Below are 22,450 nucleotides of genomic sequence, written 5' to 3' on the forward strand. Positions count from 1 at the left end.
AAGGGATTTTTTAGATCAGATTATGACATTGCAGTGCCTGGCTTAAGGAGAAGCAGAGTTCCCTTCTGCTGAAAAGATAGGATGCACAAGTATAGTGAATGAGTGTGTAAATAATATTAAGACACATCAGATGTTGCTGATGTTTCAGCATTGCCTGTCTCAACTAATGTTTTTTTCCTACCTTGTCAGATTTTGTAAAGCTTGTTGAAACAGTGTAAAACAAACGTCTTTTTTTTGTTATTTGTAAAAAAAATGTACAATTTGTTTCTTGGTTTTCACAACATTCAATAAATCTGTCATGTGAGGTTCAATTATTCAATTTTACAAGCACAGCAAATGTAACTAAAAACATACAGCATACAGATACATCACACGGACATATTATACCCCACAATAACACCTGCATAGACAGTACATACCAACACACCATTCTAGATGTTACCTCAGATCACACACCATACGCACAACAATAAAAACAAACTTCCTTAACAGAACAATTTGGCAAACTTTAACATAGTATGTGGTTTTTGGGGAGAACACACACCACAACGTTTTCATTTCCAACATTTTCTTCTGGTCAACTGTTTTCCTCAGTAATGTGCGGCATGTTATCTCGTTTGGATAAGACAACAGGGTGGGGTTTTCTACTTCGCTGTATTTCTCAGAGAGTAATAGTCGTGTCCCTGTACAGTCAGTTCCTGTGAATAAGTTAGGTAAATAAAAAGGTTGCTGTGCTGCATCTGGCAGACTTGTGGATCGAGGTTTGGACTGTGACACGCAGCACTACGGTGTTGCGCTCAGAATCACTGGCCCGCCAGGGGAATAAACCCGTCAACATGATGCGTCTCTGGGGAGGACAGGAGCCAAAGCTCAGCCATCGTGTTTGAGGAGAATTGTGTGTTTGTGTCGACATGTGAGGGAGAGAGAGGTGAGAGAGAAAGGGTGAGATGGACAGGGAGGAGTAGGGTTGGGTTTGGCTGGGATGACTTGAGGGAGGAACGTAGATTTTTTGGGGGAGAAATAGGGAAGGGTTAGGGTGGGTTTTGGGAGGGAGAGGGAGGAGTAACTGCAGGGTAAGGGAGGGGCGGGGTGAGGTTTTGGATTGCGATTAGTGGAATTCTTTCTTTCTCCCTGTTTTTCTCTCGCTCTGCATGTTGGAACAGATTCTCTCCTCTGTGCTGTTTTCTCTCTGGCCCCTTTTTCTTCATGTTTCAGGGGGCTGTAAACCAAGGGAAGGACAAACACACACTGTGAGATTCAAATCACCTTTAATTTGTCACACACTCCGAATACAACAGGTGTACACTTTACTGTGAAATGCTGACTTTACGAGCCCTTCCCCAACCATGCAGAGTTAGAAAGTAATGAATAAAAAAGGAGATAGTAACACAAAGTAACAACAACGAGACTATATACAAGGAGTACCAGCACTGATTCAATATGCAGGGGTACGAGGTAGTTGAGGTAATTGTACATGTGGGTAGGGGTAAAAGGTGACTCGGCAAGCAGGATAGGTAATAAACAGGGTAGCAGCAGTGTATGTGAAGAGTGGGAAAGTGCGTCTGTGTGAGTGTGTGTGGTGTCAATAGGCATGTGTGTGAGCGTGGGTGTGTTGGAGTGTCAGTGTAGCATGTGTGGGTAGTGAGTTCGCATAGAGCCAGTGTAAGAGAGTCAGTGCAAAATATAAAAGGCAGTCAATACAAATAGTCTGTGTGGCCATTTGATGAACTGTTCACGAGTCTTATGGCTTGGGTGTAGAAGCTGTTCTGGAGCCTTTTGGTCCCAGATCCTCAGCGATGTGGACACTGATTAAGTCCATGCTCCCGACCCACTCCACTTCAGCCCTGTCGATGTGAATGGAGGCGTACTTGCCCCTCCTTTTCCTGTATTCCACGATCACCTCCTTTGATTTGCTGACGTTGAGGGAGGGGCTGTTGTCCTGGCAACACACTGCCAGGTCTCTGACCTCCTCCCTATAGGCTGTCTTATCATCGTCGGTGATCAGGCCACCTACCACCGTTGTGTCATCGGCAAACTTAATGATGGTGTTGGAGTCGTGCGCGGCCAAGCAGTCGTGGGTGAACAGGGAGTACAGGAGGAGGGTCAACGTGGTGGATGTGTTGTTGCCTACCCTCACCACCTGGGGGCGGCCCACCAGGAAGTCGAGGATCCAGAGATTCACAAGAACTTTGGGGCGTGCCAGTCATTGCTCAAATGTGGAGAAGTGTTTACTCAAGGTGGGTCAAGACCAGTTCGTCTAGGGTCACAGTCTAGTACTAGGTTATGATTTTGTCCTTAGTTGGGTCACAACCTTGGGGTACAACCATGTTGTCATGAGCTCATCACCGACTCCACTGGCCCACTCGGTAGTATGGGTAAGCATATGTTGTTCTCACACCCTGGAATGAATGTACAGTTGTGCATAAGCTCTGGGCATTCTGCATACTGCATGCCTAAGCTCCATATGATCCATATGACAGACCCTGGACACGTGTGTCTAAGCTCCAAATGACAGGGGGAGGATTAACAGAGGAAGTTCCCCATCTCAGTGGGCAGACACAGCTGCTCTGGGCAGACACAGCTGCTCTGGGCAGGACGAGGCACACAGTTCTCCCTACATGGAGGGGCACCAGCTATAGAATTAGGACCAAATAGAACAGACATTCCAATGCAAATGCAACGTTCTACTGTGGCAAACTCGATCCAAACATTAAGGCAGAGGCCATTTATGCGGGGGAGATCTATCTCTGATTTCATAGGTGAAGAACTCAAAGCATAAATGGTTACATGTCCCTTATAGAGTGGGAGGTGATAATACAATCATATTGTTTACACAACAGTTACTTGATACAAGCAACAGTTCCAGAACACAATGGCCTTGTGTAAGGGTACAGACATAACAGGAGTCTATGAAAGGCATAACATCACAGTCCATCGAAGAACAATAGCGCAACCCTTGAGAAGTTATAACGGCTCACCAACAGCAGTTCCACAATACGTGGAAAGGCTGTGTTACTGTGCATTTAGGACGATGTTAGTTATATACATTATCTTTCTGTGGGACCAGGTTAACTTAACTCTACAGTATTTTCATTCAAATGGGGACAAGGAGGATTAAGTGTAAAAAAACCCACATATGCTCACATGCGGAAACGCACACACTCCCACATGGTAGGCGGTGTGAGGAATGCAGGTGATATGAACATCATGTGTGACCGTCTGCTTGGGATTAGCTTGTCCATCCCCCCCGTCCGTTCGAGATAGAGATCGTTCTCTACTCATCAGCAAATGTTGCAGACAATAAATATACCAGACACTCACAGTCCAAGTGTGCATAGGATTTATGTGTGTCTGAGTATGTGTTAGTCAACCTGTGAAATCACACCTACCTGGGACTGCCCTGCCCTAGACCTCAGGAATCCTTGGTCTCCATGGTGACCCGTGGAATCCTTGGTCGTGGCAGTGTCTGGACATTCCAAGGGACTTGTGCGGGAAGGTACAGATTAAAAACCTGAGAGAGAGAGAGAGAGAGATGTAGACAGGCTGTAGACAGGATGTAGGGTGTGGCGGTTGATGGGATAAGCTCTCCATCCAAGTCAGAACATACCATAGCGAGGACACACCTCCCTGACCTGACTATGTTAAGAGTGCAGAACCTGTGGGCAAGTTGAGGCAGGTGTGAGGGTCTGACAAGTCAACCGACACACATTCACTCATCCCTCTGTCAGAACACACTCACACCCACACACTCGCTCCAGGAAGGCACACATGCACAGTCACAGCCAAGGGGAGCATCCAGGTCATTACCTGTAAAAACATGAGGAGGTGACCAGTGTGTGTGTTTGTGTGAACATGTGTTTGTGTGTGTGTGTATGAAGAGGAGACCAGCAGAATCAGGTTGACTGTTGCTACCCATAACATTTAGCCTGCAAAGAGCCCGTCTCTAAGGGGTGTGTCCAGACCACGGGCTTTGTCATGGGATCATTTGAAGTGAGAGCATTGTCATTAGTAAACTCAGTGAAAGTAAGTTACTGTAAGTTCCTTAAAGTGGCACTGCTGTCATAAACGTGTTTTCCTGTTTCTACATTATGAGGTCAAAATAACACTCGGAAATTGTGAAAATGATGATAATGCTATTTTTGTGTAAGAGCTGTTTGAAAATAAATCCTGTAATTTCAGCCTGTTCAGGTGGGATGGAGTTTTTGGCCAAGATGATGCCATAACAATCTGATCGGATTATTCTGACCAATGACTAGTCATCTTTTATTTGCATATGTATCCTCTTACTTTTAAGGGGTAAGCGAGGTAGGCTCTAGAGTCTAAATGACCCTATCCGCCAATAAGGTTTGTGAATTTAAATATATAAAAATGTGTATCAACACGCCCACATTTCAATAGCAAAAGGAGGCTCAGGGAAATAAAATTTGGAGTAATTTTAATGAAATATACACACACAGTGATTTATCAGACATTTTCACAATTATTTTAAAATAAGTAAATAATAATCAAATAAAAAAGACTGCATGTGGGCTTTAATACTAGAACTTATCGTTACTCATTGGGTATCTATTATTACTTTCATTATTACATGTTTTACTTTTCATTATTTCTCTATTTTCTTTCTCTCTACATTGTTGGGAAGTAAGTATTTCACTGTTAGTCTGCACCTTGTTTACTTGTTTACGAAGCATGTGACTAAAACACTTTTATTTGACCCCCTTCAAGCTAATGAACAGTCATTCTGAATGCAACATTCTAACAGTGTAATTAATATATTTCATATATCGCACAAATAATTATTTGGTTGTGTGTGGTCGAAGGAATTATCCGTAGAGCTCCGAGGGAGGATTGTGTCGAGGCACAGATCTGTGGAAGGGTACCAAAAAATGTCTGCAGCGTTGAAGGTCTCCAAGAACGGTGGCCTCCGTCATTCTTAAATGGAAGAAGTTTGGAACTTTCTAGAGCTGGCTGCCCAGCTAAACTGAGCAATCGGGGGAGAAGGGCCTTGGTCACTGGGGTGACCAAGAACCCAATGGTAACTCTGACAGAGCTCCATAGTTCCTCTGTGGAGATGGGAGAACCTTCCAGAAGGACAACAATCTCTGCAGCACTCCACCAAGCAGGCCTTTATGGTAGAGTGGCCAGACGGAAGCCATTCCTCAGTAAAAGGCACATGACAGCCTGCTTGGAGTTTGCCAAAAGGCACCTAAAGGACTCTCAAACCATGACAAAAAAAGATTATCTGGTCTGATGAAACCAGGATTGAACTCTTTTGCCTGAATGCCAAAAGTTCTCTCCACTGGCTATCTGGTAAACAGGCTACACTCTAGGCAGTCTCTTCTGCTGATGTGTGTGGGTCTGGTAGTGGTTCTCTCTATTCTACTCTTTTCCTTTCGGCATGGTCAATACCTGCCTGGCGCCCGAACAAAAGCTTTCTTTACCCCTCTCTAATAAATACCGCTACAGAATGGTGGTGGCAGCATCATGTCTGGAGGAAACCCGGCAACATCCCTACGGTGAAGCATGGTGGTGGCAGCATCATGTCTGGAGGAAACCCGGCAACATCTCTACGGTGAAGCATGGTGGTGGCAACATCATGTCTGGAGGAAACCCGACAACATCCCTACGGTGAAGCACGGTGGTGGCAGCATCATGTCTGGAGGAAACCCGGCAACATCTCTACGATGAAGCATGGTGGTGGCAGCATCATGTCTGGAGGAAACCCGGCAATATCTCTACGATGAAGCATGGTGGTGGCAGCATCAAGCTGTGGGGATGTTTTTCAGTGGCAGGGAATGGGAGACTAGTCAGGATTGAAGGAAAGATGAAAGGAGCCAAGTACAGAGAGATCCTTGATGAAAACGTGCTCCATAGCGTTCAGGACTTCAGACTGGGGCGAATGTTCACCTTCCAACAGGAGAATGACCCTAAGCACACAGCCAAGACAACGCAGGAGTGGCTTCGGGACGAGTCTCTGAATGTCCTTGAGTGGCCCAGACTTGAACCCGATCAAACGTCTCTGGAGAGACCTGAAAATAGCTGTGCAGCGACGCTCCCCATCCAACCTGGCAGGATTTGCAGAACTTGCAGAGAAGAATGGAAGAAACTCCCCAAATACAGGTATGCCAAGCTTGTAGTGTCATACCCAAGAAGACTCAAGGCTGTAGTCACTGCCAAAGGTGCTTCAACAAAGTACTGAGTAAAGGGTCTGAATACTTATGTAAATGTAATATTTATGTTTTTTATTTTTAATACATTTGCAAAAAAAATCACAAAACCTGTTTTTGCTTTGTCATTATGGGGTATTGTGTGTAGATTTATGAGGGGGGGGACTATTTAATACATTTTAGAATAAGGCTCTAATGTAACAAAATGTGGAAAAAGTCAAGGGGTCTGAATACTTTCCGAATGCACTGTGTCGATATGACAGCAGTCAATTATTGTCAGTGTTTCCTGCTCTGTACAAACGATCCCGTGACATGGTTTCTCCAAAGAAAGGTAGGCTACGCTATCCCAAACATTTTGTGCTGATAATCAGCCTGTACCATTGTCGCCGACTTGTTCTATCCAAAAGGTGCTGTCCCGTCCTCGCTCCTGTCTCACTGCTTCATTTGGTGCCGAGTGCCTCAGAGGTCTAAGGCACTGCATCTCAGTGCTGGAGGTGTCACTACAGACACCCTGGTTCGAATCCAGCGGTATCACAACCGACCGTGATTGGGAGCCCCATAGGGTGGCGCACAGTTGTCCGGGTTTGGCCGATGTAGGAAGTCATTGTAAATAAGAATTTGTTCTTAAACTGACTTGCCTAGTTAAATAAAGGTTCAATTAAAAAAAAAATGTAAATGGTGGTAGCCCGGTTCAGCTTTTTTTGTGCAATAGGCCTCGAAGGTGTAGGCTGTGGCTCAGAATCAGAAGCATAATCATCAGAAAGGTCCTGATTCATTTCTTCCCCACCATCTGTGTCGTTTTCGTTCAGATTTAGTCAATTACACACGCTCTCACTGTGTGCTCCAAGTAGACTAGTGTAGGCTGATAAAACTTGGACTGCTGTTCTTCATTCACAATTGGGGATTACATAATTGTGCATCATTCGCCTCCGCTCACTCATCAAGTCACTCATCAAGTTAATTTATCTCATCTGTTGTTATATGTGTGACATTTATTTCGGTAGGCCTCTAGTTTAGGTTCAGTTTTGAGACAATTATCGGGGGGGATTATCAACTGGGCACAGCACTTTAATGTCAGAAGGAGCGGAGCAGGCTCTACTGTCAGGAGAAGGAGCGGAGCAGGCTCTACTGTCAGGAGAAGGAGCGGAGCAGGCTCTACTGTCAGGAGGAGCGGAGCAGGCTCTACTGTCAGGAGATGGAGCGGAGCAGGCTCTACTGTCAGGAGAAGGAACGGAGCAGGCTCTACTGTCAGGAGAAGGAGCGGAGCAGGCTCTACTGCCAGGAGAAGGAGCGGAGCAGGCTCTACTGTCAGGAGAAGGAGCGGAGCAGGCTCTACTGTCAGGAGAAGGAGCGGAGCAGGCTCTACTGTCAGGAGAAGGAGCGGAGCAGGCTCTACTGCCAGGAGAAGGAGCGGAGCAGGCTCTATTGCCAGGAGAAGGAGCGGAGCAGGCTCTGCTGTCAGGAGAAGGAGCGGAGCAGGCTCTACTGTCAGGAGAAGGAGCGGAGCAGGCTCTACTGCCAGGAGAAGGAGCGGAGCAGGCTCTACTGCCAGGAGAAGGAGCGGAGCAGGCTCTACTGTCAGGAGAAGGAGCGGAGCAGGCTCTACTGTCAGGAGAAGGAGCGGAGTAGGCTCTACTGTCAGAAGGATGAGCAAAACCATTCAAAAAAGTACATGCCCTCCTTAAACTGTTGATAACACCAGTTCTGTTTTTGATATTACAATTCTAGCAACGGCAGTGTGTTATGTAGACTTATATAGGAAAAGTCAAGGACAGAGGGGGCATGACTTAAAAAATAGCAGAGTAATAAAACAATTAAATTCATGAGCAGTGGTTCTAGTGTTAAGACAGGAGGCTGGGGTTATTACAGGGTGTGGTTAGAGACAGAGAAGATTTACGCCTGGCAAAACAAGTCATAGTGATAGATTTAAGAAGGGTTGGGGACACAGCAAGTAAGGAAGTATGTGGATGAGGAAACAAATATCATATACACATACATATGTTCAGCCTCACACAAACACATATGCGCATAGGCACACACACGCACATGCACGCACACACACACAAATGTTACCGGGCCCTAATTGGTGCTCGTTGAGGCACATTTCTCACTGTCACATGATGCTAATGTACAGTTAACTCTCAGGAATGCAGGCGGTGTGTGTGTGTGTGCGTCTGTGTGTTTTTGTGCGCATGTGTGTGTAGGGCTGCGTGTAAAGTAGAATCGCCTGACCAGAATGAAGGGAAGATCCTGTCTTAAAGTAACTGTCCAGTTAAAAGCTCATATTCTGTTTGCGCATAACTAAATAATGTTGTTGACTCGTCCTTTACTTGTTGTGGCCAGAGCATTAATTAGAGAAGAAACTCAGTAAAACCCCATCTCAGACTTGTTTTTGAAACATGAAATTTGCTTGGATAATGGCATTATCCTCTTTTGCCAAAACAGGCCCGAATGTGATTGATTCATCAGCTTTTTACTTTTTTTTTACAAATTCTCAGGTGGGAAGAAGGATCCTTCTCGAGACTAGAGGAGACTCAGGCTCAGGAGTGCACACTCACTACACACAATCAAGCTAGCTAGCAAGCCAATCAATCCACAGCTGGTATTAGCAATTAAGACTACGCCTATGCAACAACTATTTTGCCAGTTATTTCTATTTCAAAATATGTGATTTGTAAGAGTGGCCTGCTGGCTGTTTGGAAGCAGTCAACTAACGTTAGCATGCTAACATTAGCTATTGCGGCTAGCTGGCTAACCAACAAGAAAACAAGTCAGATCCTCCAGACAACAGCCATCTCGCCATTCCCTTCTATTTGAAACCCTTTGGTTTCTAGCCTAGCTAAAAGTGTTATGTCAAGAGAAACCTTGTTAAGTTGTTGACTGATAATACAGTAGGTAGCAGCAGTAGCTAGCTAGGTAGCTTCACAGCTAGCTAGCTAGTTATGTAGCTAACAACACAGAAATTCGGAATATAGTGACAAAGCAAAGTTCAGAAACAACTCACGCTAGTGAAGTAATCAGTCTGCAGTTACAGTGCCTTCAGAAAGTATTCACACCCATAGTCTTTTTCCACATTTTGATGTGTTACAGACGGAATAAAAAATGTACTAAATTGAGATTTTGTGTCAATGGCCTACACCCAATACCCCATAATATCAAAGTGGAATTATGTTTTTAGAAATGTTTACGAATAAAAAATGTATGGCACGCCTAAATACGTTCAGGACAAGAATGTGCTGAATAATTTGCATGTACTCACTCTGTGTGCAATAATAGTGTTTAACATGATTTTTGAATGACCTCATCTCTGTACTCTATACATACAATTATCTGTAAGGTCCCTCAGTCGAGCAGTGAATTTCAAACACAGATTTATCCACAAAGACCAGGGAGGTTTTCCAATGTAAAAATAGAACAAGCAGACATTGAATCCCTTTGAGCATGGTGAAGTTATAAATTACAATTTGGATGGTGTATCAATAAACCCAGTCATTACAAAGATACAGGCGTCCTTCCTAACTCAGTTGCCAGAGAGGAAGGAAACCGCAGCTGTAATCGCTGCCAAAGGTAATTCTAGCATGTATTGACTCAGGGGTGTGAATACTTATGTCAATTAAATATTTCTGTATTTAATTTTCAATAAATGTGAAAAAATTTCTACAAACATGTTTTCACTTGGTCATTATGGGTTATTGTGTGTACTGTAGATGGGTGAAGAAAAAAACGTATTAATCCATTTTGAATTCAGGCTGTAATACAACAATATGTGGAATAAGTCAAGGGGTATAAATACTTTCTGAAGGCAGTGTTATGCTGTTATAGTAAAGTGCTCTAGTAGTTCCATCGTGCGTCCTGAATCCATCCATACTATTTGACTTGGTGCAGCCATGCTCAGGCAGTCTGCCCCAGTGCCCTCACTTGGGAACTAATTTCAATATCTAACTGTATGTGCATCTCATTGGCTGAGCTGTCAAATATATATTTTGTTACAAGTACACGCCCAAACCACTCTGTTGTTTCCTAACAGGCCAAGAGCACGACCAAGAGAAAAGCTGCTTTTTAATATCCTTAATTAAACAAATTTGGAAGGACATCTATTTAATTCATATTGTAATTAATTTTAGGTCATCTAAAATCTACAACACTGGACAGACACTTTAAATCACTGAAACTAGGCATATTAACTTTCATCTTCCATCTTTTACATGCTTCTTCCTGTCAAAGCTTTGCTCCAACTGCCTAAATGAAAAATAATAGAATAGGATGCAAGTGAAGTAAAGTTGTAGCTCTGTCTGTCAGATATGACCTGCGTCCTAAGGTTTAAAAAACCCACAAGTCTCAGCTGTATTGCTGGAGGTGTGTGTCAGTCTGTGTCTCTCTGTGTGTGTGTGTGTGTGTGTGTGTGTGTGTAAAGTTTGAGGCCACACTTAATGTCTTTGATCTTTTCAGACTCTCTTTGCCTAACTATTTTGTCTGTTCCTCTCAGGCACAACACAATCCTTGGACAATGCCTTGTCTCTCTGCAGAGTGGACTGGGGAGAACCGGTTTGACAACTTCTTAAAAAGAGAACAGTCTTTAAACTGGGCCCCCTCTTTCTCCATGTGTGTGTGTGTGTGGGCTGAGCCTCCAGTGGGAACTGTAGAGAGGCATGACTTAGGGCAAGATCAGATAAGTGTGCGAGAGAGGAATACATTTGGGACAAGCATACTATTACCCAGCAGAACACATCACACGCACGCACGCACACCACAGACAGACACATACACACACACACACACACACACCACAGACAGACATCACTGGCGGTCGGTGCCGTTTAAAATTGATTATTTATATTTAATGAGCATGGCCTCATTCCTATTACAGCATATTGGATGACTGTCATTCATATTCCATTCACCCAGCTCAATGTAACATCGATAGGTTAATGCACAAATTTTCCCTGTACCCATCATGAGGTTGCTACAACCTAGCCGATGAATGAACGTTTACAACGTAGGTGCACAGGTCGAAAGAATTTTGAGTAATCAAAGTGACAGACATTGACACATTCGATACCGCCTTGCACTCTAGCTGATCTAGGGTGTAATCATTAGTCCAACAGTTGCAAATTAGAGTTTCTATTGAACATTTTCAGTTATGTTTATCCCCGTTTTGTTCCGTTTGCTTCCGTTTAAGAAATACGTTTTTCAGCAGAATCGGCGGATTGAATACACCCCGATCACACACAAACAAAGTTCACTTTCATTGCAGCCACATAAAAAAACTGATCACTTTGCTCACTTTGCTAGTATACACAGTATAATTCCTTCTCGCTCTCCTCATCTCACCTTTTCCCTTCGCGTGCGGACATTGAGCAGGCAAATAAAACTTTCCAAGCCAAACAATCATACTGCAAACCGCTACACACAGCCTACATTGTTGTCTCATAGTCAACATAGCTACTAGAAAAAACACATTAGTAAACCCGCTACAATCATGCAGTAGAGTACCGTCAGAAAGCAGTTTAGCAGTTATAGTGGCAGGTCCCGATGGCAATAATTTAATAAAACCAAAAGCCAGTTGTGTAAAGTACTTAAGTAAAAATACTTTCAAGTACTACTTAAGTAGTTTTTTTGTGGTATCTGTACTTTACTTTACTATTTACATTTTTAACAACTTTTACTATCACTTCACTACATTCCTAAAGAAAATAATGTACTTTTTACTCCATACAGTTTCCCTGACACCCAAAAGTACTCGTTACATTTTGAATATGTAACAGTACAAATTTAGACCGTCCCCTCACCCATACCCGGGCGCGAACTAGGGACCTTCTGCACACATCAACAGTCACCCTCGAAGCATCGTTACCCATCGCTCCACAAAAGCCGCGGCCCTTGCAGAGCAAGGAACTACTACTTCAAGGTCTCAGAGCAAGTGACGTCACTGATTGAAACGCTATTTAGCGCCCACGCTAACTAAGCTAGCCGTTTCACATCTGTTACAAATGCTTAGCAGGACAGCAAAACGGTCTAATTCACACACTTATAAAGAGAACACCTGGTCATCCCTACTGCCTCTGATCTGGCGGACTCACTAAACACATGCTTCATTTATAAATTATGTCTGAGTGTTGGATTGAGCCCCTGGCTGTCTATAAATAAAAAATTAAAAAATATATAAAATGGGTCCTGTACTTGTAGTTTTACTTGTGATACTTAAGCACATTTTAGCAATTACATTTACTTTTGATACTTAAGTATATGTCAAACAAAACACTTTTAGACTTTTACTCAAGTATTATTTTACTCAGTGACTTTCAATTTTACTTGAGTAATTTTTGATCACGGTATCTTCACTTTTACTCAAGTAGGACACTCGGGTACTTTTTCCACCACTGCCAAAAGATTACCTTGACTTGGAAGAGTTCCAGTGTTAGCCAGCTAGCTAACATAGCATTCCTCTCCTTTTGAGCCGGGTGTTTGAGTAGGCTAAACTAGCTAACTACATTCAACAAGCTAAGTGAAAGTTAAAGTTTAAAAAAACACTACCAATTATAGCTATCTCTATCTTTCTCTCAATCTCTATCTCTCACCATTTTAGAGCTGGTTGTCAAACATGTGTATCAAAGGCTGTTTTTGGCATTCAATGGACCCTCAGGGCAAGTCCTTTCCTAGAGACATCCACTTGCAATTGAGCAGCCTAAAACAGGAAAACAGCCATATATTATGAGGGTTGTGTATTAGAAGTCCAGTGTGTAAACAGACATCTAAGCCAGACTTTGATAAATGATGTCCGTTTGACTGGCTCTGTCTGGCTCTGTCAGAGGAAGTACTTCTGAACAACAATAGCCTCACAGTACAGTGAGTGTGTGTTTAATGTGTGTGTACCTGTGTGTGTGTGTGTGTGTGTGTGTGTGTGTGTGTGTGTGTGTGTGTGTGTGTGTGTGTGTGTGTGTGTGTGTGTGTGTGTGTAGTTGAGCCCGACACTGGAGTTCCATGGACAATAACACAGGGAAGGAAGCCCTCTCCGTGGTACCAGGATGAATAGGGAATGGGGGAAATTCCAAAGGCTCAGAACCTTCACACGCTTCAAGGTTTCTGTGCTCTGAAATCTATTGTTAACAAAAAATGAGCTGCGTGTGTGTGTGTGTGTGTGTGTGTGTGTGTGTGTGTGTGTGTGCACCATTGTGCAGTAATACTTCTGTGCCATGGGTCCCCTCTGCCACATATCTCACTCTGAGGGAATGCTCACACACAAAGCGGGCACATTTCTTTGTTCCTACTGCCAGTTGTTGAGTCATAGCCTGTTGAGCAATTGTGTGCAGCCTTCAGTGTAGTGTCTGAATGTGTGTGTGTGTGTGTGTTTGCGTGTGTGTGTGTGTGCATGTGTGTGCATGTTGGTGTGTGTGTTTGCGTGCGTGTGTGTGTATGCATGTGTGTGTGTGTGTGTGTTTGCGCGTGTGTGTGCATGTGTGTATGTGTGTGTTTGCGTGTGTGTCTGTGCGTGCGTGCATGAGTGCTGTGTGTGTGTGTGTGTGTGTGTGTGTGTGTGTGTGTGTGTGTGTGTGTGTGTGTGTGTGTGTGTGTGTGTGTTTGCGTGTGTGTGCCTACTAAGGGCTGGGACGTTGTTAGTACATTTTTTGCATAAATAACACTCGCACAACTCAACAGGTCCAGACCAGAGTGTGAGACTGAGAGATGGCAGAGACAGTAACTACCTGAATTACGGCATCAATCACATACTATCTTAAAGGACAATTCAACCCTAAAACTATCTTTTGGTATTTGTTTCATTAATCCATTGTTGATATTGCCCCAAAATATTTTGCATGTCAGCAATCAAGTTTCCAAGATATGTAACTTACAAAATACAGAAATATAGCCGGTATGATGCATTTTGCATCATATGTTGCAAAACCTGTATATGAGAGAGAGAGAGTAATATAGTAAGATTTTAGGAATTCCATGTTCCTGAATTAGAGAAACTGTCAATTCTCTTATCAATGAAATAGAGAGGCAGTTAAATGTGCTTTATCAGTACATGCAGGTCTGAAATGTCATAGTTTGTTCCTGTGGTAATGTGTCAGACTGGCAGTTATCGGAGTGAATATCAGTTAAGTTTCATAAGTTATATTATTTAGTGGAGACAGGTACATGTAGCCACCAATGACCTGCATCTGTCAGTAGAGGAATGCACAATGCCTGCTTTCCCTTTCTCAGATTACCTGTTACACGTTCTCTGTTCTTAGTGATCCGGAACATACAGTTGAAGTTGGAAGTTTATATACACCTTAGCCAACTACATTTAAACTCCGTTTTTCACAATTCCTGACATTTATTCCTAGTAAAAATTCCCCGTCTTAGGTCAGTTAGGATCACCACTTTATTTTAAGAATGTGAAATGTCAGAATAATAGTGGAGAGAATGATTTATTTCAGCTTTTATTTCTTTCATCACATTCCCAGTGGGTCATAAGTTTACATACACTCAATTCGTATTTGATAGCATTGCCTTTAAAGTTAAATTGTTTAACTTGGGTCAAATGTTTCGGAGTAGCCTTCCACAAGCTTCCCACAATAAGTTGGGTGAATTTCGGCCCATTCTACCTGACAGAGCTGGTGTAAATGAGTCAGGTTTGGCCTCCTTGCTCGCACACGCTTTTTCAGTTCTGCCCACACATTTTCTATAGGATTGAGGTCAGGGCTTTATGATGGCCACTCCAATACCTTGACTTTGTTGTCCTTAAGCCATTTTGCCACAGATTTGGAAGTATGCATGAGGTCATTGTCCATTTGGAAGACCCATTTGCAACCAAGCTTTAACTTACTGACTGATGTCTTGATATGTTGCTTCAATATATCCACATAATTTTCCTACCTCATGATGTCATCTATTTTGTGAAGTGCACCAGTCCCTCCTGCAGCAAAACACAGCCCACAACATGATGCTGCCACCCCCGTGTTTCACAGTTGGGATGGTGTTCTTCGTCTTGCAAGCCTCCCCATTTTTCCTCCAAACATAACGATGGTCATTATGGCCAAACAGTTCTATTTTTGTTTCATCAGACCAGAGGACATTTTTCCAAAAAGTATGATCTTTGTCCCCATGTGCAGTTGCAAACCGTAGTCTGGCTTTTTTATGACGGTTTTGGAGCAATGGCTTCTTAATTGCTGAGCGACATAGGACTCGTTTTACTGTGGATATAGATACTTTTGTACCTGTTTCCTCCAGCATCTTCACAAGGTCCTTTGCTGTTGTTCTAGGATTGATTTGCACTTTTCGCACCAAAGTACGTTCATCTCTAGGAGACAGAACATGTCTCCTTCCTGAGCGGTATGACGGCTGTGTGGTCCCATGGTGTTTATACTTGTGTACTATTGTTTGTACAGATGAACGTGGTACCTTTAGGCATTTGGAAATTGCTCCCAAGGATGAACCAGACTTGTGGAGGTCTACAATTTCTTTTTCTGAGGTCTTGGCTGATTTCTTTTGATTTTCCCATGATATCAAGCAAAGAGGCACTGAGTTTGAAGGTAGGCCTTGAAATACATCCACAGGTACACCTCCAATTGACTCAAATGATGTAATTTAGCCTATCAGAAGCTTCTAAAGCCATTACATATTTTTCTGGAATTTTCCAAGCTGTTTAAAGGCACAGTCAACTTAGTGTTTGCAAACTTCTGACGCACTGGAATTGTGATACAGTGAATTACAAGTGAAATAATCTGTCTGTAAACAATTGTTGGAAAAATGACTTATGTCATGCAACAAGTAGATATCCTAACCGACTTGCCAAAACTATAGATTGTTAACAAGAAATTTGTGGAGTGGTTGAAAAACGAGTTTTAATGACTCCAACCTAAGTGTATGTAAACTTCCGACTTCAACTGTACCTGTATAATCCCCAAAACACACACTCATGTACACACACCACATGCACACACACACACTCCCGTACACTCTGTCAGACACCAACAAACTCTCACAGTCTTACTGCAGATTCTGAAAATTTTCCATAAAAGCTACATTTTTAAGCTAGTTTGCAGTGAGCATGTTGTGCTGTGACGAGACAGTCATTCAGCCCTGAAGCACAGTAACTATCCCCTCTGAACCTGTCTCATTTTGGTTGACTTACGTAAGACTGTAAAGTAAAACAGTGAAGTCAACCAACCATGTTGTCCTGTTTAACCATGCTGTCCTGTCTTCAGGGTGTTAGTGTTATGCTGGGTGACAGAGCAAGGAGGCATCAATTACTCCTTAATGACTGTAATCAATACACCACTAATCAGTAGGATCTGCTTGCTCATGTAGGTGCTGTGTGTGTGTGGGTGTGTTTGCGTGTGTGCGTGAAGTGTGTGTGTTTGCGTGCGTGCATGAGTGTGTGTGTGTGTGTGTGTGTGTGTGTGTGTGTGTGTGTGTGTGTGTCAAACACTGCTTTTGTATGTTGCCACTGCTTTCATATGATGTCATGTTTATGTCATAGGATTTAAACCTATATTGAGAACTGGGATATTGTAAATCAAATGCTGTAAATCAATATTGCAGATATTGTAAATCAATATTGTAAGTCAAATGGCATCCCTTGGGAGATGCCTCATCAATAATGATCTGTCCTTGTTTTATAATGAAGGTACATTTATTCATACATCTTTTCCCAAAACAAGTCTTCTGTCGTTCTGTTCAACTCAATGACATGGGGAATTGCTACTGTTGTCCTTCTGTATTCCTCCTGTCCCGTTCAGACATGCCAATATGGCCTCCCCGTTTAATCCTCTGTACCCAAGGGAGAGACGAGGTCAGAGGTCACTGCTCTACTAAAGCCCCTCAGAGTTATGGGAAATTGAGTCATTGATCAGAAAGATGATCTTCCTAACTCTGTGGTACCCCAGCGTATGCATGCACACACTACATATTGATGATCTGCTGTGGCTATCTCAGTGTGTTGAGTCAGATGTCTATAGTAGAGGGCTGAGTCAGCAGTATTGACTGTATGGACCAATCCTGTCTGTCCCTGTATTAACCCCTACTGTCTGTGTCTAGACTAAGATGGCGCTAGGCAGCTCTGCTTCTAGCTCCTAAGCAACTTTGCAGTATTTTGGGGGGAGGGGTGTTATTTCTTACATTATTAGCCCAGAAAGTTTTTTGTGTTATTACATACAGCCGGAAATAACTTTGGGATTACAGAGTGGTGGTAACTCTCCAGCATTCCGACCAGAAATATGACTTTCCCAAATTGGATCCTTTGTTCGTACCCCCCCAAGGCAATTGAACTTATCCTAGAGGCTGCTCCAAGACGCTGCTGGTGGAGAAGAGGTATTCGGAGTGGACTTCTAGTCCAACTCAAGGGGTGTGCACACCATCCACCGCTTCCGAGTATATTAATCGCTAATGTTCAGTCCCTGGACAATAAAGTAGATGAGCTCAGGGCAAGGATCTCCTTCCAGAGAGACATCAGGGACTGTAACATACTCTGTTTCACGGAATCATGGCTCTGATATATTGTAGCTGGGGATATTACCAAAGGAAATTTGAGGAAAACACTAAGTTCTATGTAAACATTGCCTGTAGTACTTAGCGCTTCAAAAACTCTTGACCATTGTTACTCTCCCTTCCGGGATGGCTACAAGGCCCTCCAACGCCCTACCGTCTGCAAATCAGATCATGACTCCATTCTGCTCCTATAGGAAGCAACTCAAACAGGAAGTACCTGTGCGAAAGCCTATTCAACGCTGGAAGCCGTGCTTCAAGGTTGATTTGATCACGTGTACTGGGATATGTCCCGGGTTGCCTCTGAGAATTACATTGACATATACACAGACATGGTGACTTGAGTTCATCAGGAAGTGTATAGGGGATGTTGTTCCCGCTGTGACTATTAAAACCTACCCAAACCTAAAACCTTGGATAGATGGCAGCATTCTTGTGAAACTGAAAGTGTGAACCACTGCATTTAACCACGGCAAGGTGCCTGGGAATATGGTTGAATACAAACAGTGTAGTTATTCCCTCCGTAAGGCAATCAAACAGGCAAAACGTCAGTACAGAGACAAAGTGGAGTCGCAATTCAACGGCTCAGAGACGTATGTGGCAGGAACTCCAGACAATTATGGATTACAAAGGGAAAACCAGACACGTGGCAGACACCGACAAGCTGAACACCTTCTTCGCCCGTGCCACTGACACGGCCCGCTCCCAAGGACTGTGGGCTCTCCTTCGCCGTTGCCGACTTGAGTAAGACATTTAAGCTAATATTATTAAAGCTGATCCACCGCCTAAAAAATTAAATAAAATTAAATAAAAATAAATGTAAAAAATACATTTCAGCGTGTTAATCCTCTCAAGGCTGCCGGTTCAGACGGCATCCCTAGACACGTCCTCAGAGCATGCGTGTTTACGGAAATATTCAATTTCTCCATATCCCAGTCTGCTGTCCCCCCAGTGCCAATTTTAGCATGTAAATCTTGGTGTGGCAAACTAAAAAATTAAATATTTAAATGCATGCCAGCAAAGCCACAAAACAACACTCAACAATACATTAATTGCATTATAACGGTGACAAACGGTGCCCACAAACTGTTAGGGCCTACATAAAGCTGTCCCAACAGCAGAGTCCCAACAGCAGTCCCAACACCTTACCACTGCTACACCTGGCTGTCAGCAGAGCCTTGTCTGGCAGTGAAACAGTTAATTCAGCCTAATTTACTGTCTTTTAAAAAGCAACATAGCTGACTTGGTTAAACAAATGTGGTTTCTACTAACAATTGAGATGTACAAACTATGGCATAAGGGGATGACGAGCGTATAAGAGTCAATCCGTAATTTTGATTAAGACATTAATGAGCGAGCGATGACAGACGTAGTCATAATAACTACTTGTTCAGCACTTTTGAAATGCACAGCAACAGAATTCAGAACATGGGCTGTTCTTACAGTATTATCCCTGTACACCAAGTCAGAACCATATGATAAATAAAGGGGGCATATAAGCAGACAACGAAAGCTCTTACAATATTCAATGATGACATTTCTCTAAAACAGGCTATAGGCTAAATGTGCACCACCAAGTCAGAACAGTAGGCTAAATTATGTGGGGAAAAGGGAGCATATTATTAGGTTGAGGCACAGGGGCTACTGACAGCTTACTACACAACATGCTGTACACTTACATGTAGTATTACTTCCTTAGCAACAGTATACATATCTCCCTGGCATATTACATAATTTATACAATACACTTTTGGACTCACCTTGTTGTGCTGTGCTCACTTGAACAGGAAGGTCGTGGCATATTTTGTGGCAAATTTTGTCATCAAACTTTGTCATCAAAGTCTGGCATTCTTTGGATTCATGGTGCTTTCAAGAAAACTGGGAACTTGCAAAAAAACAAGGTCGAATCATGACGTCAGTGATCTTCAGGTCGTAGCTCTAGAAAGAGGCCCGAGTTCCTGACTTGGACCGTTCAAAACGTATTTTCCCAGCCGCAGCTCTTTTTTCAGAGTTCCCAGTTGTCTTGAAGTCACTGAAGTCTGAGATTTCCTAGTTCCGAGTTCCCAGTTGTTTCGACGTGGCAGAATTTATGCTAGATTGACAGCATGGCCCATGTTGAATGTTTATCCTTTTAAGCGTGGAAAAGAGACCCTTAAACCCAGACCTGGACCACACACCCACTCCACTAAATAGCAAGCTAGTGATTGCTTTGCAATGCTTGCAGTTAGCCACTGATTCCTTCCAAACCACTCATTGTTGAATTTCTCTTAATAATTCATATGACAAAGATGGAAAAGGATGTGCCAGTAGATGTGCTACTTGATTCATGATGATGACTGCTAACTTGCTATCTAAGAATTTAAAGTATGATGCTGACATGAACAGTCCAATCAAAGCTACGGTAAATATAATGTGATTTGACGTCATTTTATCTGTGGCCAATGACCTTAAGCCTTCTTGGATGGGCACTTCTAATGTAACTCTATGGCAGAACCCAAGGGGCGTGAATTTTCAAGCTCTCCCCATAGATTTTGCAGTGACGTAGTGTCCCCATGAGTGACAGAACACTGAGCCAATCACGGCGCAACTAGAGAATATTACCAACCCCAACGCTCCATATTTTTCGCTGGCTGCCTCACCACCACAGAAAGTACTGAGCTAGGCTGAAACACCTGCATTTTGGAGCTGCCTTACTCAAGAAAGCAAAAAAAAGAGACCATGTTTGTATGCAGCTTTATTAACTCAATTAACTAATTATTATTTATTGCTAAACAGATGGGGCTCCTCTGTTCAAGATGTCCACCATTGTTCGTTGTACCCGAAGAAAGCAAAGGCAACTGAACTAAATTACTATCACTCCGTAGAACTCACTTCTTTCATCATTAAGTGCTTTGAGAGACTAGTTAAGGATCATATCACCTCCACCATACCTGACACCCTAGACCCACTTCAATTTGCATACCGCCCCAATAGCTCCACAGATGATGCAATTGCCATTGCACTGCACACTGCCCTATCCCATCTGGACAAGAGGATGTAATACTAATATGTAATACTATGTAAGAATACTGTTCATTGACTACAGCTCAGCCTTCAACACCATAGTACCCTCCAAGCTCATAATTTAGCTCAAGGCCCTGGGTCTGAACCACGCCCTTTGCAACTGGGTCCTGGACTTGCCGACGGGCCACCCCCAGATGGTGAAGATAGGAAACAACACCTCCACTACGCTGATCCTCAACACAGGGGCCCCAAAAGGGTGCATGCTCAGCCCACTCCTGTACTCCCTGTTCACCTTATGACTGCATGGCCACGCACGCCTCCAACTAAATCATCAAGTTTGCAGACGACACAACAGTGGTAGGCCTGATCACCAGCAATGACGAGACAGCCTACCGGGAGGAGGTGAGGGCCCTGTCGAAGTGGTGCCAGGAAAATAACCTCTCCCTCAACGTCAACGTCAACTTTCCTGAAGTCGTGGAAAAGGTGAAAAGCTTCAAGTTCCTTGGTGTACACATCACTAACAATCTAGAAGGTGCTCCACCCACACAGACAGTGTGGTGAAGAAGGGGCAACAGCACCTCTTAAACATCAGGAGGCTGAAGAAATTCGGATTGGCCCCTAAGACCCTCACAAACTTTTACAGATGCACAATTGAGAGCATCCTGTTGGGCTGTATCTCCACCTGGTACGGCAACTGCCCCACTCGCAACCGCAGGGCTCTCCAGAGGGTGGTGCGGTCTGCCCAACACATCACCGGGGGCACACTGGACACCTACAGTACCCAATGTTACAGGAAGGCTAAAAAGATCATCAAGGCCATCAACCACCCGAGCCACGGCCTGTTCACCCTGCTATCATTCAGAAGTCGAGGTCAGTACAGGTGCATCAAAGCCGGGACCGAGAGACTAAAAAGCAGGTTCTATCTCAAGGCCTTCAGATTGTTAAATAGCTATCAATAGCCGGCACCTACCTGGTTACTCAACCCTGCACCTTAGAGGTTGCTATCCTATCTACATAGGCATGGAATCACTGGTCACTTTAACAATAGAAGTAGTAGTAACTTTATAATGGACGCTAGTCACTTCATAATGTAACAATGGTCACGCTCTCTGTAGTCTATGTGAGCAAGACCTTTAAACAGGTCAACATTCACAAGGCCGTGGGGCCAGATGGATTACCAGGACGGGTACTCAGAGTATGTGTGGACCAACTGGCAAGAGTCTTCACTGACATTTTAAACTTATATGTTATGTTATATGTTAACTTATAATACCTATATGTTTCAAGCAGACCACCATAGTCCCTGTGCCCAAGAAAGCGAAGGTAACCTGCCTCAATGACTACCACCCTGTAGCTCTCACTTCGGTAGCCATGAAGTGCTTTGAACGCTGGTCATGGCTCACATCAACACCATCATCCCAGAAACCCTAGACCCGCTACAAATCGCATACCGCCCCAACAGATCCACAGATGAAGCAATCTCAATCGCACTCCACACTGCCCTTTCAACACCATAGCGCCCACAAAGCTCATCACTAAGCTAAGGACCCTGGGGACTAAACACCTCGCTCTGCAACTACAGTAGATCCTGGACTTTCTGATGGGCCGCCCCCAGGCGGTAATATTGATATGTTAATGAATTCCATTCTTTTACTTTTAGATTTTTGTGTATTGTTGTGAATTGTTAGATACTACTGCACTGTTGGAGCTTGGAACACACGCATTTCGCTACACACACAATAACATCTACTAAATACAGTGCCTTGCGAAAGTATTCGTCCCCCTTGAACTTTGCGACCTTTTGCCAC

At 43.5% G+C, this 22,450-nt stretch overlaps 1 long non-coding RNA gene across 3 annotated transcripts in view; it reads right to left on the reverse strand.

Annotated features, from left to right (window-relative positions):
• Positions 1-277: 277 nt before the first annotated feature.
• LOC110508449 overlaps positions 278-22,450 on the reverse strand; it is a 25,763-nt gene continuing 3,590 nt past the window's right edge. The window contains exons 1-3 of one of the 3 annotated variants that reach the window (XR_005040288.1): positions 11,499-11,552; positions 3,390-3,511; positions 278-1,219 (exon numbers count right to left, since the gene is read on the reverse strand). This is a non-coding gene — a long non-coding RNA (uncharacterized LOC110508449). Of the gene's footprint in view, positions 1,220-3,389; positions 3,566-11,498; positions 11,553-22,450 lie in introns of those variants that run through there. The other 2 variants (XR_005040287.1, XR_005040286.1) reach the window with 2 other exon arrangements.

This window comes from Oncorhynchus mykiss, chromosome 28, assembly GCF_013265735.2.
Source record: "Oncorhynchus mykiss isolate Arlee chromosome 28, USDA_OmykA_1.1, whole genome shotgun sequence".
NCBI lineage: Eukaryota > Metazoa > Chordata > Actinopteri > Salmoniformes > Salmonidae > Oncorhynchus > Oncorhynchus mykiss.